This window comes from Staurois parvus, unplaced genomic scaffold (genome assembly GCF_062004578.1).
Source record: "Staurois parvus isolate SC_StPar_1 unplaced genomic scaffold, SC_StPar_1.0 ptg000534l, whole genome shotgun sequence".
NCBI lineage: Eukaryota > Metazoa > Chordata > Amphibia > Anura > Ranidae > Staurois > Staurois parvus.
In genome coordinates this window covers 528809-546759 of record NW_028318330.1, presented here as the reverse complement: position 1 = coordinate 546759, position 17951 = coordinate 528809, and positions in this window count along the sequence as shown.

The following is a 17951-nucleotide window of genomic DNA, read 5'->3' as shown; positions in this document are numbered from 1 at the left end:
GAGGAAAGTTTCCCCCTAGTTTGGGGCGGAGTTCTCCTTCCCTCCTGTTGGGGGATGGGAGAAGGATGGACTGAAGACAGAGAGACGCTTCGGGGTCACCACTGTTCTGTAGAGCCTTGAAATGAAGGTCATCAACTTCAGAAGTTCTTGTTGTCTGTGTAAAGTTCCCCGATAACGAGATCTGGGCTCTCCCGGCTTCTAGCTCTGTAACCCGCTATATCATTATCAGGAAACGCAACTCCGACACCCAAGAAGGGCTGAAGTTGTGTCCTTCATTTCCAGGATCTACTGACCACTCTGCACCCCGACATTTACTGCACTTCATCCATGTCTTTGGGGACCTCTCATCTCCTTATCAACTGTTCCTTCCATGATGAAGATCAGCCATGGAGTATATCTGAGGTGTATATCAGGGTGTGCTTCTTCCCCACATGAGAGCTGGGATGTCCAGCAACATTCATCTAGAAGACATTTCCCGCACTCAAGGCACTAATATACCTCCAGGGTTGTGTGGGACCCCTGATGTACAGGAAGACAGGACTTCAGTGAGGAACATTTCCCTCACTAAGGACAGGAAAGTGGCTTCTCCCCATGTGAGATCTCTGATGTCTGTAAAGATTGGATGTCTGTGAAAAACATTTCCCGCACTCATGACAGGAATACGGCTTCTCCCCTGTGTGATATCTCTGATGTTTGTGAAGACTAGACTTCTCTGAAAAACATTTCCTGCACTCAGGACAGGAATATGGCTTCTCCCCCGTGTGAGATCTCTGGTGTGTGTAAAGATTGGACTTCACTGAAAAACATTTGCTGCAATCAGGACAGGAATATGGCTTTTCCCTCGTGTGACATCTCTGATGTCTGTAAAGACTGGACTTATCTGAAAAACATTTTTGACACTCAGGACAGGAATATGGCTTCTCTCCCGTATGAGATCTCTGATGTGTGTAAAGATTGAACTTCTGTGAAAAACTTTTCCCACACTCAGGACAGGAATATGGCTTCTCCCCCGTGTGAGATCTCTGATGTGTGTGAAGACTGGACTTGTGTGAAAAACTTTTCCCGCACTCAGGACAGGAATATGGCTTCTCCCCTGTGTGAGATCGCTGATGTGTGTAAAGATTGAACTTCTGTGAAAAACTTTTCCCACACTCAGGACAGAAATACGGTTTCTCTCCCGTGTGAGATCTTTTATGCACATTAACATGGTATGTAGAACAGATCCTCTTGCCGCACTCAGTACAGGAGAAGCTCTTCCCTGTTGGAAGGCTGGCCCGGTCCCGCACAGTCTGAGGTTCCTCAGGATACGAGGAATCCGATGGTCCATCTACACTGGGTGGTGCCGGATGGACATTGGAGGGAGCCGGGTTTTCTCCTGGACTATACTGTGTGATGTCCTCATCTTCTACTTTCCAGTCTGGAGACAAAGTGAGACAATCCTCGGAGGTTTTCCTCATCTCCCGGCCATGGACTAAAATACAAAGACAAAGAGGATTACTAGACAGGAGCTGATTGGTTCCCCCAAACCAGGACTCCGCCCACACCAGGCAGCTTGGTCTCTGAGGAGCTTACAATTCCACCCTCAAGGGAACTAGGAAATGGCTCCTCTGATCTCCTACCAGGTCATTTCTTTATTCATGGACCTTAGTCAGAGAGTGAGGAAACAACCAGAACTGTCTTTTATAGGAGGGACAGTGATGAGGGGATTATAGGATGAGGGTCCCCACCCCCTCTATCACTCATCGCCATCTTCCCAACACAATAAGTACTGCACTTCCTTATTTAGTCCATGATTTAGTCATGAAGAACAGCGGGGCTGAGCCCCACCAGAGGTCAGAGAGTGAGGATGGGGGGAGAACAACCAAGATGAAGACTGGACTGATCCTGAAGACCACCATCATTGGGGTATTGACTCCTCCCTCATTATCACTTTCTGTTTAAGGGACCAAAGTTGGAGGATGTTATCACATTATTATCACCATGTAAAAGTCTGTGCTCCAATCACATCATCCGATATAAAATGTCCAGCTGGGAGGAAATGGGGGGAACAAAAGAGAATCCATATTATGTGTATAAATAGCAGTGGGGGGAGGGGGAGAGCGGAAGTCAGGAATATGGAATGTACAACATAGAGTATATAGTGCAGGGGTCAGGAGTATGTAATGTACAACATAGAGTATATAGTGCAGGGGTCAGGAGTATGTAATGTACAACAGAGTATATAGTGCAGGGGTCAGGAGTATGTAATGTACAACATAGAGTATATAGTGCAGGGGTCAGGAGTATGTAATGTACAACATAGAGTATATAGTGCAGGGGTCAGGAGTATGTAATGTACAACATAGAGTATATAGTGCAGGGGTCAGGAGTATGTAATGTACAACATAGAGTATATAGTGCAGGGGTCAGGAGGATGTAATGTACAACATAGAGTATATAGTGCAGGGGTCAGGAGTATGTAATGTACAACATAGAGTATATAGTGCAGGGGTCAGGAGGATGTAATGTACAACATAGAGTATATAGTGCAGAGGTCAGGAGTATGTAATGTACAACAGAGTATATAGTGCAGGAGTCAGGAGTATGTAATGCACAACAATTTATATAGTGCAGGGGTCAGGAGTATGTACTGTACAACATAGAGTATATAGTGCAGGGGTCAGGAGTATGTAATGCACAACATAGAATGTATAGTGCAGGCATCAGGAGAATGTAATGTACAACAGATTATATAGAGCAGGGGTCAGGAGTATGTAATGCACAACAGAGTATATAGTGCAGGGGTCAAGAGGATGTAATGCACAACATAGATTATATAGTGCAGGGGTCAGGAGTATGTAATGTACAACATAGATTATATAGTGCAGGGGTCAGGAGGATGTAATGTACAATATAAATTATATAGTGTAAGGGTCAGGTCTCATAATATTGGTACTCAGCAATCAGGGGAAGATTGTTTACTGTAGACAAGTTGCAGAGATCCCACACCGCTGCCTCCCATCTCCTGAGACTGCACTCAGTGACTTGGGTCTGAGACACTACAGACATATCCCTCCACCAGGCACAGCCAGCAGACCACAGAGCAAGGAACCCTGGGAGAATTGTTCTGTCAGAGATCTTACTAGACCCGGGCATGGAGTAAAAGACTTAAAGCACACACCCCAGGTGCCTAGGTAGAGCAATGTCTAAAGTGAAAATGAACATTTTGCTGCCAGCTGATCCCCAGAATCTCCATAAATCCAGTCTAGATACATAAATTGTGTCTGCAGCACAGAGAAGGAAGATTATCCGAGAGAAATCCAGGAATACAGGACGGGGAACACAGCTCAGGAAAGTGACCAGGGGATTACAGGCTGATATCACCCAGTCCCCGCCCTACTCTGGACCAATCAGTGAGCAGTATGGGTGGAGGAATGGATTTAGTGTTCATGACCCACCTGTGCTGATCTCTGTAGGAGTGTCCTCCTCTATAAATGTCCCCGTTATTCCATCCTCCTCCATAGACTGCTGATCATCCCTCACATACGCCTCTTCTTCTTCTGCTTTCACCTCAAATTCTATATCGATTGGATCTCCACTCTAAATCAAGAGAAGGAGAGAAAATATCATCTGTAAAATATAAGCTCACATAAAATATCCACACATTGTCTCTATGAGTCCATGTTCTAGATTCTCCATCCCACCAACCTTGCAATAGTGAGGGATGGTGTGACCTTCCTGTGTGGAATCCCGGGAATACAGAGGACGGGGACATCTCTCTGGTGGGTTCCTGGTATTAGGTGGCTCCATAACATCCTTGTGTCCTTCTGAAAACTCCTCCATCACTCCATACTCCTCATCCTCCTCTTTATACTCTTCTTTAACATCAATATTATCATCCCCGAGGATTCCACTCTGAAAGATATAATAAAACATTCATTGTAACAAACATGCTGTGTATAAATCACAACTACCAATAATTGTCATCATCTACCTGATGATGGTGAGGGATGGTGTGACCTTCCTGTGTGGAATCCCGGGAATACAGAGGACGGGGACATCTCTCTGGTGGGTTCCCATGACTGGATCCATCTGTAGGAAACACACACACTGACTGAATCCATTGTTTCTATGTGTTTATCAGATGATGGGGGATCTAGGTGGATCCTCCGTACTGCTCTCTCCTTTACAATAAAGTCTCCTCTTACCCGGTGATGTGAGGGGCGGCTGATTGTCCATCATGACGTCCTTGTAGAGATCCTTGTGTCCTTCTAAATACTCCCACTCCTCCATGGAGAAATAGACAGTGACACCCTGACACCTTATAGGAACCTGACACACACAATGATACAGTCACCATCCAGACACATCCCTTGTCTGTTACTGGAGAATGTCCCAGAATTCCCGGCACCGCTCACCTCTCCTGTCAGCAGCTCCATCATCTTCTTGGTGACTTCTAGAATCTTCTGCATGTTGTGTCTCTCAGGATTTAGGGAGTCACATGGAGGCACTGTGATGGTCATATGATCACCTGACTTCAGAAGAGGAAATCTCTGTATTGAGGAACCAATAGGAATATCATGTTAGAATCCCAGAATCCTCCTCACCTCTCCGGTCAGGTCTGTGTTTTATTAATAGAGATGAGTGATGTCATGTGACCTCCCAGAATCCTCCTCACCTCTCTGGTCAGGTCTGTGTATTATTAATAGAGATAAGAGTGTTGTCATGTGACCTCCCAGAATCCTCCTCACCTCTCCGGTCAGCAGGTAGATGATCTCCAGGGTGAGGTTTAGTATCTTCTCAGTCATGTGACTCCGGTCCTCCTCCATCCTCATTGGTGCCATCATGTGATCTATACAGGTCTCCTTGTAGACCGATAACTTTGGGAAATGAAAGTAAGAATGATTTGGATGGTATTGGTCACACAATAATAGGATGTGGATGTGAGGGGGGAATAGGAGGGTTGCTGGACATTGAAGAATTACTCCCCCCATGGGAAGACATTTAGTTTGGACTGTTCAGTATTTGCTACATCTTGGAGGTCCGGGGACCCTCTTGATCTGCCGAAGCAGAAATCCCCTTTTCTCTGTTGGGTTTGTTTGTTCTCTGAACTGGTTTTGATGAGTTTCAGATCTGCAGACAAGGAATGATAAATACGATCCTTCCTATGACTTTTGGTGAAAATCCCCCTGCCATCCACAGGTGATAAATAAGATAAATGAAATATGCACGTTCAAGCTGCTACCACCCTTACCTTATACCAAAGGATGTACAATATATATAAAATAATGGTGAAACGCTATACATATGCAATAATCATAAATACACATATAAAAAAAAACATATATCAATAATAAACTGAGATAATTAAAAAGTGCAATATAAGAAAATAAATCAAATACATAAATCTACATAAAAAGATAAACACAATAATAAATCACAGTGACTGGTGCTAATATTCCACACTTGTGATGGTGTGCAAATGACAGGTCTAATGACCTCACAAAATGTGCCAAAAAGAAATCCCCCCAATTACAATAGAGGGATATACAAGTAGGGTGTCACACAATATACTCAATAATAAAGTGACTGGTGCTCATAAACCACAAAATTAATGAACATATAAATATAAATATCAAATGACAAGAATAAAGTCCACAATGTAGTGTAGACCAAAATGTGCAAAAATTGGTGTGCAAAATATACAAATAAAGTGCTTCACTTTTCCACTCCAACCTTAATGCGTGCTCGTGAGACCCTCTAGTGTATCTCTCCGTAAGTGGCTAGAGTGCCTCTTCACCTCCCTAACTCGACCCCTAGGGGCCACAACTCTAACAGCAGGCTCTCCACACCATAGGGGATTATAAACAACTGGCTCCACTTAGTCTCCACTGACAGATCAGGTTCCCTCTCAGGTAATGGTCACCGTAGTGAAGCTGAAAGGTACATGGTATGTATCAGGGCCATAGAGGAGTAAACAGAAGAGACCTCCATAGTGTGATACTATTTACTGATTTATAACAAATTAGAACGCCAAATGAACACTCACGTTTCAGCTGGTACAGACAAGTGGTTTCCCATGTGCTATGGGTGTACTGTGGAACACTGAGTGTATGAAGATGGCGTGTACCGGAAATGTGTCACCGCGCTCTACACGTTACTCCACGATTACCACGTGGCTTCCTCAGGATATCACGATTGGTGACATGGTCTTCTATTTATAATTCATTGAGATGTCAATCAGCCCAAGTAGGGCGGAAACTCCTCTTCCATTTTGTTGTAGTCTAATTCCTAATCCGGCGGCCATTTTCCCTAGTACATTAAGCGCTCTCCTATGTGAATCTTATTATTCTGCAGATTAATGTGAAGTCCCTATATTTGTGTTCCTGTGGATAGCTTCCATGGATATATAAAATGTATACATAGAAATGTGCATACACTGGAAGGAAATTCCTATACCCACAAAGCTGCATACAGTGGGTGATTACCAGAAGTATCAGACCTTACTCAATGTATATAAAATTGACATGTCAATGAATTATAAATAGAAGACCATGTCACCAATTGTGATATCCTGAGGAAGCCACGTGGTAATCGTGGACTAACGCGTAGAGCGCAATGACGCATTTCCGGTTGACACACTTCCGGTACACGCCATCTTCATACACTCAGTGTCCCACAGTACACCCATAGCACATGGGAAACCTCTTGTCTGCACCAGCTTAAACGTGAGTGTTCATTTGGCGTTCTAATTTGTTATAAATCAGTAAATAGTATCACACTATGGAGGTCTCTTCTGTTTACTCCTCTATGGCCCTGATACATACCATGTACCTTTCAGCTTCACTACGGTGACCATTACCTGAGGGGGAACCTGATCTGTCAGTGGAGACTAAGTGGAGCCATTGGAGACAGTTGTTTATGATTCCTTTTGGTGTGGAGAGCCTGCTGTTAAAAGAGTTGTGGCCCCTAGGGGTCGAGTTAAGGAGGTGAGGAGGCACTCTAGGCACTTATGGATAGATACACTAGAGTGTCGCACGAGCACGCATTGAGGTTGGAGTGGAAAAGTGAAGCACTTTATTTGTATATTTTGCACACCTTCCTATGACTAGTTTGCTCTGAGGCAGTGCTGTGAGGTCAATGTCGGCTCATCATGATGTCCAGGAAGGGGAACTTGCTGACTTTTGGCCGGCGCTGCTGACTTTAATAGCCAGAACTCTGACTGCAAGGCTCCAATCTCTGGCAGTCTGCTGACTGACAGGAGTGATGTCACTGTCACTCTCTGCAATAAGAGAAGGGATTGGATTGGATAGCAGGAGGATGCTACTGGTGAAGTAGAGCGCTGTGGGGGAGGAGTCTGTTCTTTCCTCCAATGACAGCTCATCATGGGTAGGAGGAGAACAACATAAGGGAGGGATTAGTTCTCTTCATTGCCAAGTATACTGTAATATCCAGGACATTGTACAGAGTGGTGGTGAGTTCCTGGGGCTCTGAATTCCAGCACCGGGCACTGCCAGAGCCTGTGTCATGGGAAGGTATTGGAGTGTCTCCTGAAGATGTTCAGCACTGACCCGACTACCTTTTAGTTGATAATGTACTAACAGACCTCCTCTAAGAATAAGTGTCCACCAAGGGGTGAAGGATTGTCCTTTTTCATTCCACTTGGTATACTGCAAAATAATATTTGACCAGCGAGATGGTCAGAAGGTGAAGGTTACCTTCCTTTCCTGGTAGGAGTTCAGTAAGGAGCTCTGGAAAGTAAATGCAGGTGGGAGAGTAATCCGAGACTAAGAGCCCCCCTCCCTACCTCAGAGTCCCCCTGAGCCTGACAACCTTCTCTTCCCTCAAAGCCCTGCTCCCTGCCAACCCTATCCTACCAGATTCCTTCAGCTACTCTACCCCCTCAAAGCCCTTGAGCTCCACTACCCCTTAGGGGATCTAAAGTCCCTCATCCTCAGTAACCCCTGAGAGACCCATCAGCTCCTCTACTTCCCTCAGACCCCTCAGTATTTCCCTCCCTTTGACACCAATGATGGAACATATTCTTCATGTCAGACTGGGGAATGTTTCCTTCCTCCTGAGCAGCAATGTAAGGGGCTCTATGCTCCATACTCCTGACCCCGGCACTCCATCATTGTGTTGGCTGCATAGTGTAATGATTGCCCATTGGCTGCCTGTGTAGTGTCATCATTGCCCTTTGTAGGCCATGTATGGTCAGGATGGTCCTTGTCTTGTCTATTTATTGTCAGTGCTGTTTGTTTAGAGGACCATATTACTAGAATTTATCTCCACAATGAGGAGAATGTTCCGGCCCCGGAAGTGGGTGACGTTCTGCCCCTGAAGGGGTTCATCTGGGTTCCCACACTATATATGTGTGTATCATCATCTGCTGGAGATAAAAGACGTCACAGTGACTATGGAGGAAGAGGACGGACGTGACTATGGAGGAAGAGGACGGACATGACTATGGAGGAAGAGGACAGACGTGACTACGGAGGAAGAGGACTGACATGACTATGGAGGAAGAGGACAGACATGACTATGGAGGAAGAGGATGGATGTGACTATGGAGGAAGAGGACAGACATGACTATGGAGGAAGAGGATGGACATGAGAGGGGTTACTGGGTGTAAATAGGAAATAACATCTTATTACCTCCTCTGCTGCAACTTCCACCAACATCTCCTTGCCGATTTCTAAGGTATGGAACTTTCTGTCTTTATTCCAGATGACTTCCTGTCTATACCTGACATCACTTCCTGTCTGTACCTGACATCACTTCCTGTCTTTCATAGAGACTTCCTGTCTGGGTAGAAGTGAGATCCCCACCTTGTGGAGCTCAGAGGAACTGCAGCCCCGAGAAGCGTCTGGTAGTGTGACCCCGGCCTTGTGCTGGGTGTGTATGAACTGTAGATCCTTATAGAGGGGTCACCTCCACTCCCACCAAGGGGGACAGAAATATATGACTGCTCGGGGGAGGGATTTTGGCCCCCTTGATTTTGCAGTAACATTGATTGCAGATTTAGTCCTGTAGAACATCTGGTATATGGATACAAAGCCCCCCAGCCCATAGAGAAGTCCTGTCTGGGGAGAAATGAGATCACCATCTTGTGGAGTTCAGAGGAACTGCAGCCCAGAGAAATGTCCCCTAATACCCATTCCTGCATTGTATCTACCTTACAGAGATACCAGGGAAGATCAAAAAGAACTAAAAAATGTAAGAAACAATAAACCTAACTCTTATGCAACCAACTGTTTATATAATATATTTTACTACAGATAGAAAAGTTTTAAAGAGACAGAACACAGGATAAAAACAAAGGTATACCTAATAAAACAGAGACCTCCAAAACAGATCTATTTGGGTAAAAAAAAGGCAAAAATACATCCTAAAGTATAAGAATTTATATCAGTCCACTCATAATGAAGATGTTAGACATAAATGACAAGGATGTAATGGTCACAGAGGAATGGTGGTGGAGATCTCTCAAAGTAAGAACACTTCCTTGAATGGTTCTATAAATAAAGAATGAATCCTGGAGGGAATAAAGCTGTAAAGCAATAAATAATATATAAACTGGGCCATCCACTTCATCCATAAAGACATTGTGATTGAAGATCTTCTAGATCACATAGAAGGAGGACTCATCCATGATTTCATACATTTGTTTGGAAGGATAGAACAATCCTCAGAAGGGAACATGTAGGATGACAGGAAAGGCTCCTGACTGGTGAGATCCTCCAAACATAATGATGACATCCATGAACTGGAGCGAGCTCGTTGGGGTGATAAAGTCAATCTGGAAACACTGTGTAGACGTTCTCCAAGAACTCAGCACACTCCAGGTGTGGAGAAAGTCTCCAGGTGGGTTTAGCCTGTCATTTATCATAGGTAGGAATGTCCACACATGGACTTCCACAGGGACCCCCCAGACTACATATAGAACCTGTACAGTGACCCCTGTAATGAACTGCTTCCCACCAGGCCTATAGCAGAATGACAGCTGAGCGGGATCTCTCCCATCCTGGGTGGACATCATATGAAGTCCTCCAAGTCTAGTGGTTCTGCTGTATCTTGATGTGTCACCTGCTGTGTCCACCAGATGACAGATCATTGTACCAGGCCAGCCCAGTACCATGTGATTGCTATGACCAATCACAGTGATCACATGACAGTTGTACACAATGAATGGCTTTCATTCATAGCCATCCATTGTGTACTATTGTGATGGTCTCTGTGATTTGTCACTGGCTCACTACCTCTACTGGAAATTTATTCCAAGCATCAACTACTCTTTCAGTAAAATAATACTTTCTGAGATTAGTTGTGAACTTTCCTCCAGTTAGTTGGAGGTCATGTCCCGTGTTCTTCATTTTGGTTTTATATTGAAAATCCTGCCCTCCTGAACCTTATTCACTCCCTTGTTGTATGTAAAGGTTTCAGTCATGTCTCCCCTTTCCCTTCTCTCCTCCAGACTGGACATGTTACGTTCCTGAAGTCTCTCCTGATATCACTATTTGTATTCCCCGTCTCTGGACTCGTTCTATCTTATCACCTTTATGTAAGTGAGGTCTCCAGAACTGGACACAGTATTCTAAATGAGGTTGCTGGTGACCCCTCTAGTGATAGAGAGATCTATATAGAGGAATCGGGACCTCCTTCCTCCTGCTGGTGACCCCTCTAGTGATAGGATCTATATAGAGGAATCGGGACCTCCTTCCTCCTGCCGGTGACCCCTCTAGTGATATAAAGATCTATATAGAGGAATCGGGACCTCCTTCCTCCTGCCGGTGACCCCTCTAGTGATATAAAGACCTATATAGAGGAATCAGGACCTCCTTCCTCCTGCCGGTGACCCCTCTAGTGATATAAAGACCTATATAGAGGAATCAGGACCTCCTTCCTCCCGCCAGTGACCTCTCTAGCGATATAAAGACCTATATAGGGGAATCGGGACCTCCTTCCTCCTGCTGGTGACCCCTCTAGTTATATAAAGATCTAAATAGGTACCCCAAATCCTTTTCTTCTGAAGTGCTGTCAAGCAACATAACCCCCATGTTGTATTCTCTCAGGGGATTATTTTTCCCTAGGTGCATTATGTTACATTTAGAAACATTGAACTGCAATTTCCACTTCTCTGACCAATTATCCAGCAATGCCAAATCCTGTCCATGTTACAGACACCTCCAGGGATATCCTCCTTATTACACACCTTGTGTGTCATCAGCAAAGAGACATCCCCTTACCCAACAACCCTTTACATCCCCTTACCCAACAACCACTTACATATAGATTACATAGAACAGCTCCCAGTACAGAACCTTGGGGTACACCACTAGTGACTGCTCTCTGTTCCGAGTGAACCCCATTTACAACCACACTCTGGTATCTATCATTTAGCCAACTGCACATCCACTGAACCCCCCAAGGGCTAAGTCCTAGCTTGTCCAACTTCTGTATTAGATCATTATGTGGAACTGTATCACATGCCTTGCTGGAATCAAGATATTCTATGTCCACAGCACCACCCTGGTCCAAAACATTGGTGATATAGTCAAAAAGTCCAATCAGATGAGTCTGCCATGATCTGCCCTCAGTAAAGCCATGCTGCTTTGGATCCAGCAAGTTGTGTGTTTCCAGATGATCAATGATCCTTCCTTTCAGGAGTGATTCCATTAACATGACTACCACCGATGTTAGACTCACTGGCCTGTAATTGCCGGCTTCTACCTTGCTGCCCTTCTTGGATGGAACACACTGTGCACTCCATTACATGAACAACATTGGGAGTGCCGCAATCATCATCTGATCAGGATACAAAGGGGTATGAGCCAATCATAGATCAGCAGGTGCCTACAGGTTACCACCCCACAGGGTTATAAGCCATTGTAGATCAGCAGGTGCCTACAGGTTACCACCCCACAGGGATATGAGCCAATTGTAGATCAGCAGGTGCCTACAGGTTACCACCCCATAGGGTTATGAGCCAATCGTAGATCAGCAGGTGCCTACAGGTTACCACCCCACAGGGTTATAAGCCAATCATAGATTACCAGGTTGGCAGAACTGTTCTGGGCTCACAGAATGAAACAGGAAGGCTGAACTTATCATCTCTACATGGACATGCTGGAAGCCATTTTGTTCTGTATATTCTATTTCATGGATTCTGAACACAGATTCTAAGAGCATTCCAAGGTGGTTACAGCTTATGTTCCCAGGTTATAAATCTGGGGGGAGGTATGGTGGGATCAGACGGCTACAAGATGAAGACTAGACATGACACCAAGTGGTAAGATAAATGGATGAGTCCATGTCTAGATTGAACAAAGGACACAAGAACTGGTCACAATGATTATTTCCCATGATCCTCTGGAAAGAGTGCATATTATACCTTACATTGTATATGGTGTTATTATTATGTGACAGGAATATCTGAACCAAAAATGTCACTTGTATTATTATTAGTATTACATGAAGTGAATGCTTGCTTACTTATGTCATCCAGGTTTATATTACTATATTCCATTTCCACATACATATATTTATATGAAATGGTTTAACAATGAATACATATTGATATATTGGGGATATTCTGTTTGTAACATTATAAAGTATTAGTTTGAGTTCATTGTATGACAACGTTGTTATGTTACAGAAGACGTGAGATAAGAAGTCTCAGTATAATGACCTCATCTTTTTGTAGGATATTTAGGTAGACTTTTCTTCTCCAGAATCACTTAATACATTATTTGCGGTGACTTTGGTACAAGTTTGTCTGAAACCAACCCGTCAGAAAAGCAGTTATCTGGTAATGTAGTGATGTCCTTACTAGCCAAGGTTAAAGGTCAACCCTTGTCATGTTGCAGAAGACATGTCAGAGAAACCCAAATCCTTCCCAATCCTATACTGCCCCCTATATTCCGATGATGTCAAACAGTAATACCGGAAGTGCATGGGCCGCCATCTTGGTATAGGACCATCACATATCCCAATAGAGATTTCACCCTGCAGTGTCCCAGGTGGACACTTTTAAATATGAGTTCATTATTATATTATTTCTATAAAGGTATTTTTTTTGGCAATATTACACTATTTGGAGTGTTCTTTTCTATGATATGGAGCGGAGTTGGAGAGTTTTAAAGAGCTGACGGTGGTGAGCAGTTTGTACCAGTATACCTGCCCGGGTAACAAGGGGAAAAATGCAGTATGACCTGGGATGCAGGACAAACCTGAAGGTGAGGGCAATAGTGTGTCCGGGGTGTATGCACACTGAAGGGTGACACAAGAGCCCTTCATCTGGATGTGAATGAGCAGGAATGTGATCATTGGTTATCACTTGAAGCACCGTGCAGGTAAAGGCACAGATCAATGTCATTTTGGAGGAGTATTGGACGGTGGATTGTGAGCACTGTATATAAAGGACTTCCCACGTTGATGCACATGAAGGACTATATTATGTGGAGGTGATTGGTCACTTGATAAATATGGTTTAGAAGATATATGATTATATACTAGTACGTGGGATATAGGATATAGGTGTCAGGTAACCACGCACATCTATGCACATACGTTTATCACTTCTCACACAAGGTTTTGCACATATTGCATTGATTATACTCATTTGTATGTTCTATCTATTTATTTATATTATGGTATGAATACAGTTTGCTGATCATGCACATGTTTGCACATGCGTTCAACGCCTCACATTAGGTATTAGTACCACTGCATCTGATTGCTTTTATTTGTGCTCTGCATTTATATTCACTTACATAGAAGACCCTGTTAACACCCCTATATTGGAGGAAGACTACGCCCAAGAAGAAGACCTCCGATTATTAGTGACATCCAAATCTCAATTCAGTATTAGAGATGGATTACTGCTAAGAACATCCAAAAATGGTGTCCAACAATGGGGAGTCCCCACTATATGTAGAGGACTCAGGTTACAACATGCTCATGAAGCACCTACAGCAGGTCACCGAGGTGAGAAGATTCCCTACGAATTACTCCGGGATTATGCTTACTGCCCTCATATGTTGAAGAATGTGCAAACCTACTGTCAGGGTTGTCTAGTTTGTGCTCAGTTTCAGCCATCATGTCCAACTTCAGAAGAAGGGTTTCTCATTGCCATGGTCCGATTTGCAGATTGATTTTATTGGTCCTGTCACAAATCATCTAGAGGAAACAAATACTTGTTGACAGTCACTTGTTTATTTACTAAGTAGGTAGAATGTTTACCGGCTCCCAATAACACCACTGAAACATGTGCCACGTCACTCATTAATCATGTATTTTCCAGACTTGGTCTTCCTCAAAGGATTGATTTGGATCATGGCAGCATTTGGATCCATTTTACAAGTGAGGTAATGTCTAAGATGTGGAAAATTTCAGGTGTCAAATGTAAGTTACACATTGCCTATCGTCCAGCATCTAGCGGAGAAGTAGAGTGCTATAACCAGACAATCATCAACATCCTGAAGAAATTCATGAAAGAATCAGGTAAAGACTGGGATATGACGTTACCTTTAGTGCTCATGGCTATTAGAGCAACTCCAAGTACCACAACCAAGATGTCACCATTTGAGTTGATGATAGGTAGGAAAATGGTACATCCACAACTTCTGTTGTATCACACATCTGACCATACCCTGATCAATGCAGCCACGACACATCAATATGTGGAAAACCTTCGACAGAACCTACAACATGATTTTGCCTTTGCACAGAAGAATCTAGAGAAAGCCGTGGTAAGCAACAAAACGTATTACCATCTCAAAACTACCAAGAAGGAGCATGAAGTAAGTGATAAAGTGTATTTATACAACTGTGCTCCAGATAGAGTCAAGGAAAAGAAATGTCTTCCTTCATGGAAAGGTCCGTATACTATTACTGACATTTCACCTGTGGTATATAAAATAATAATTGTCATAAATGGAGATTGTGTGGACAAATGGGTTCATATTAATCGATTCCGTGCCTGTCATCCTAGGTCTCAACTGAGAATGATGCAAGGTAATGCAGAAGAAGATTTTCTATTTGTACCATAAGAGAACGTTACTATAATGATTGAACATTCTGATGTTTTTCTCTCAACATCTAGATATCTTCATCTTCATATCTGAAGTCCTATGGAGTTTTATTGGACATACCAATTATAGCAGAATACCATAATAATGTGGCCAATCAGTTAATATCCAGCATAGCTAGAAAATGTAAATCATTAATTGGTAAGAATACATATTTAAACTATCTGTTTTTCTTTAATAGCATCCATATTGAATCCATATTGATCCTTTATTGATCAAGACTGAAGGTCCAAACAGACCAGATCATTATTTGGTAAAGATTTGGATGACTACCAAAGACACAGCGATCGTTTGGATGGTCTTTATCCTTGGTGTCCACCTCAAGTCCGAACCAATCATTGGACCGGGTCCCTCATCAGGAAAGATGTTCCAGGATTCTTAGTAACAGAAAGAGAGATATTATCTCAGAAGATCTTTGTGAATTTGGATCCAAAGATATCCATTGAAAGAAACTACAACATATCCCAGCTACAACTTGTGGAAATACAAGAATGGAATACTGCCACATAAACCGAGCTCAAGCAAGAGTACGGGTCATGTTGGAACACGCCAGGAAAACATTCACTACTCAACCAATGTCTACAAATCAACGACCAAAGCGATTCATCACATTTTTGATTACAAGCTTTGTATTCTCGATGTTGGGTATGATGGTGGAAACAACTACTTTGCAGTTCATTTCATTTTTATTAAGACACCACCATGCCGTTATCAGTTTGGATGAAAAGAGGAAAACATTCCTCAATCCAGGATGAAGAACGGCCTCACTCTTTGCAGTAAATGACTTATACTCCGACCTTTGTCCCAGATATGTCTTAGGTTGTTCACCTGAATACCATGGAGAAAAAGGGGGGAAATGACGGAGCTGTTCTGGGCTCAGAGAATGAAACAGGAAGGCCTGAACTTATCATCTCTACATGGACATGCTGGAAGCCATTTTGTTCTGTATATTCTATTTCATGGTTTCTGAACACAGATTCTAAGAGCATTCCAAGGTGGTTACAGCTTATGTTCCCAGGTTATAAATCTGGGGGGAGGTATGGTGGGATCAGACGGCTACAAGATGAAGACTAGACATGACACCAAGTGGTAAGATAAATGGATGAGTCCATGTCTAGATTGGACAAAGGACACAAGAACTGGTCACAATGATTATTTCCCATGATCCTCTGGAAAGAGTGCATATTATACCTTACATTGTATATGGTGTTATTATTATGTGACAGGAATATCTGATCCAAAAATGTCACTTGTATTATTATTAGTATTACATGAAGTGAATGCTTGCTTACTTATGTCATCCAGGTTTATATTACTATATTCCATTTCCACATACATATATTTATATGAAATGGTTTAACAATGAATACATATTGATATATTGGGGATATTCTGTTTCTAACATTATAAAGTATCAGTTTGAGTTCATTGTATGACAACGTTGTTATGTTACAGAAGACGTGAGATAAGAAGTCTCAGTATAATGATTAAAGTGGTTGTAAACCCCAAATATTAAAAAATTACTTTTTTCCATAAATGCATTTTAATGTAAACATACATACAGCTGTGAGTGTACCTCAGAAAAATGTTCCTTTAGCTTGTCTCCGCCCTCCAAAAACTGCTGGTCTGTGGGCGTGGCTTAGGACCAGAGAATAGTAGGCGGAGATATGATGTCACACAATCCCCCAGTTATACCCCCTCCAGCCTCGGCTCAAGAACAATCACTGGTGCTGATGAGTGCTGAGTTGTGGATCTTGTGAAGGCAGAGACCAGCATGGAGAGGACACCCCCTCCCCCACCCTTTGCAGTGTATTACATGGAGGCTCATTCTGGTCTCATCCTCAGTACAGCCTGTCACTCACAGGAGAAGGGGAGTGGTGACACCATATTTCTGCTGGTGTCAGATTTATTCTGCTCAGAAGATCAGGCGGGATTTCTGGAGAAAGGGATGGCTTCAAGATACCAGACTAAGCTGAATGGCTCAGTAAAGGTAAAATCTACCCAAATGCAGGATTAGACTGATTTGTGTTTTTTAGGTTTACAACCACTTTCAGTAATACATTATTAGCAGTGACATGGGTACCAGTCTGTGTGACACCAAACCTGGCAGAAAAGCAGTTCTCTCTAATGTAGTCATGTCCTTACCAGCCGAGGTTAAAGGTCAACCCTTGTCATGTTCCAGAAGACATGTCAGAGAATTCCTCATCCTATACTGCCCCCTTCAGGTCACTGAAATCAATTAGTAGAGAAAATAGCACCTAGTCTGACGTCATCGTGAGGAGAGATAAGCTTTGCCCGCCTAGGTTTTATTTGGAGGGATAAAAGTAAGAGACGGACAGAGAGGAGACCACATCACCAAAGAGACCTCACAAGACAGGAGACAAGGGGCAACAGACGGACACAGACACCCCCTGAAGTGAGCGCACTGAAAGATGACATCACTGACACCATACAGTCCATATTGGGAACTAGAACTTTCATTTTCCTCAGATAACTTGTACTCCCCTTATATCTCCAGATACATTGTTTAGTCCGATAACGGTTCTGGTGAGCACAGGAGGGGATGTGACGTCATTTTACCTGCAGTATAAATTATTATCATTTCACTCCTCTGGGGAAGATTGATTTTACATATCCCTGAAGCTGATTCTGGCTTCTAGTCAATGGTTTATCCGGATGTATACAGTATATATATGACAAGGCAGACTACTTCATGTAACATTACATCTTCATCTCAGATTGTAAGCGGATTGGATTGGCCTGTGTATGGGATTCCAGATCAAGTCATGCCAAGGTACACGTTGAGCATTGAATATCTGGGTGTAGAGAGATCACGGGGGGGATTTGTATATCTGTTGTCACATGTTGCTGAGTTACTGATT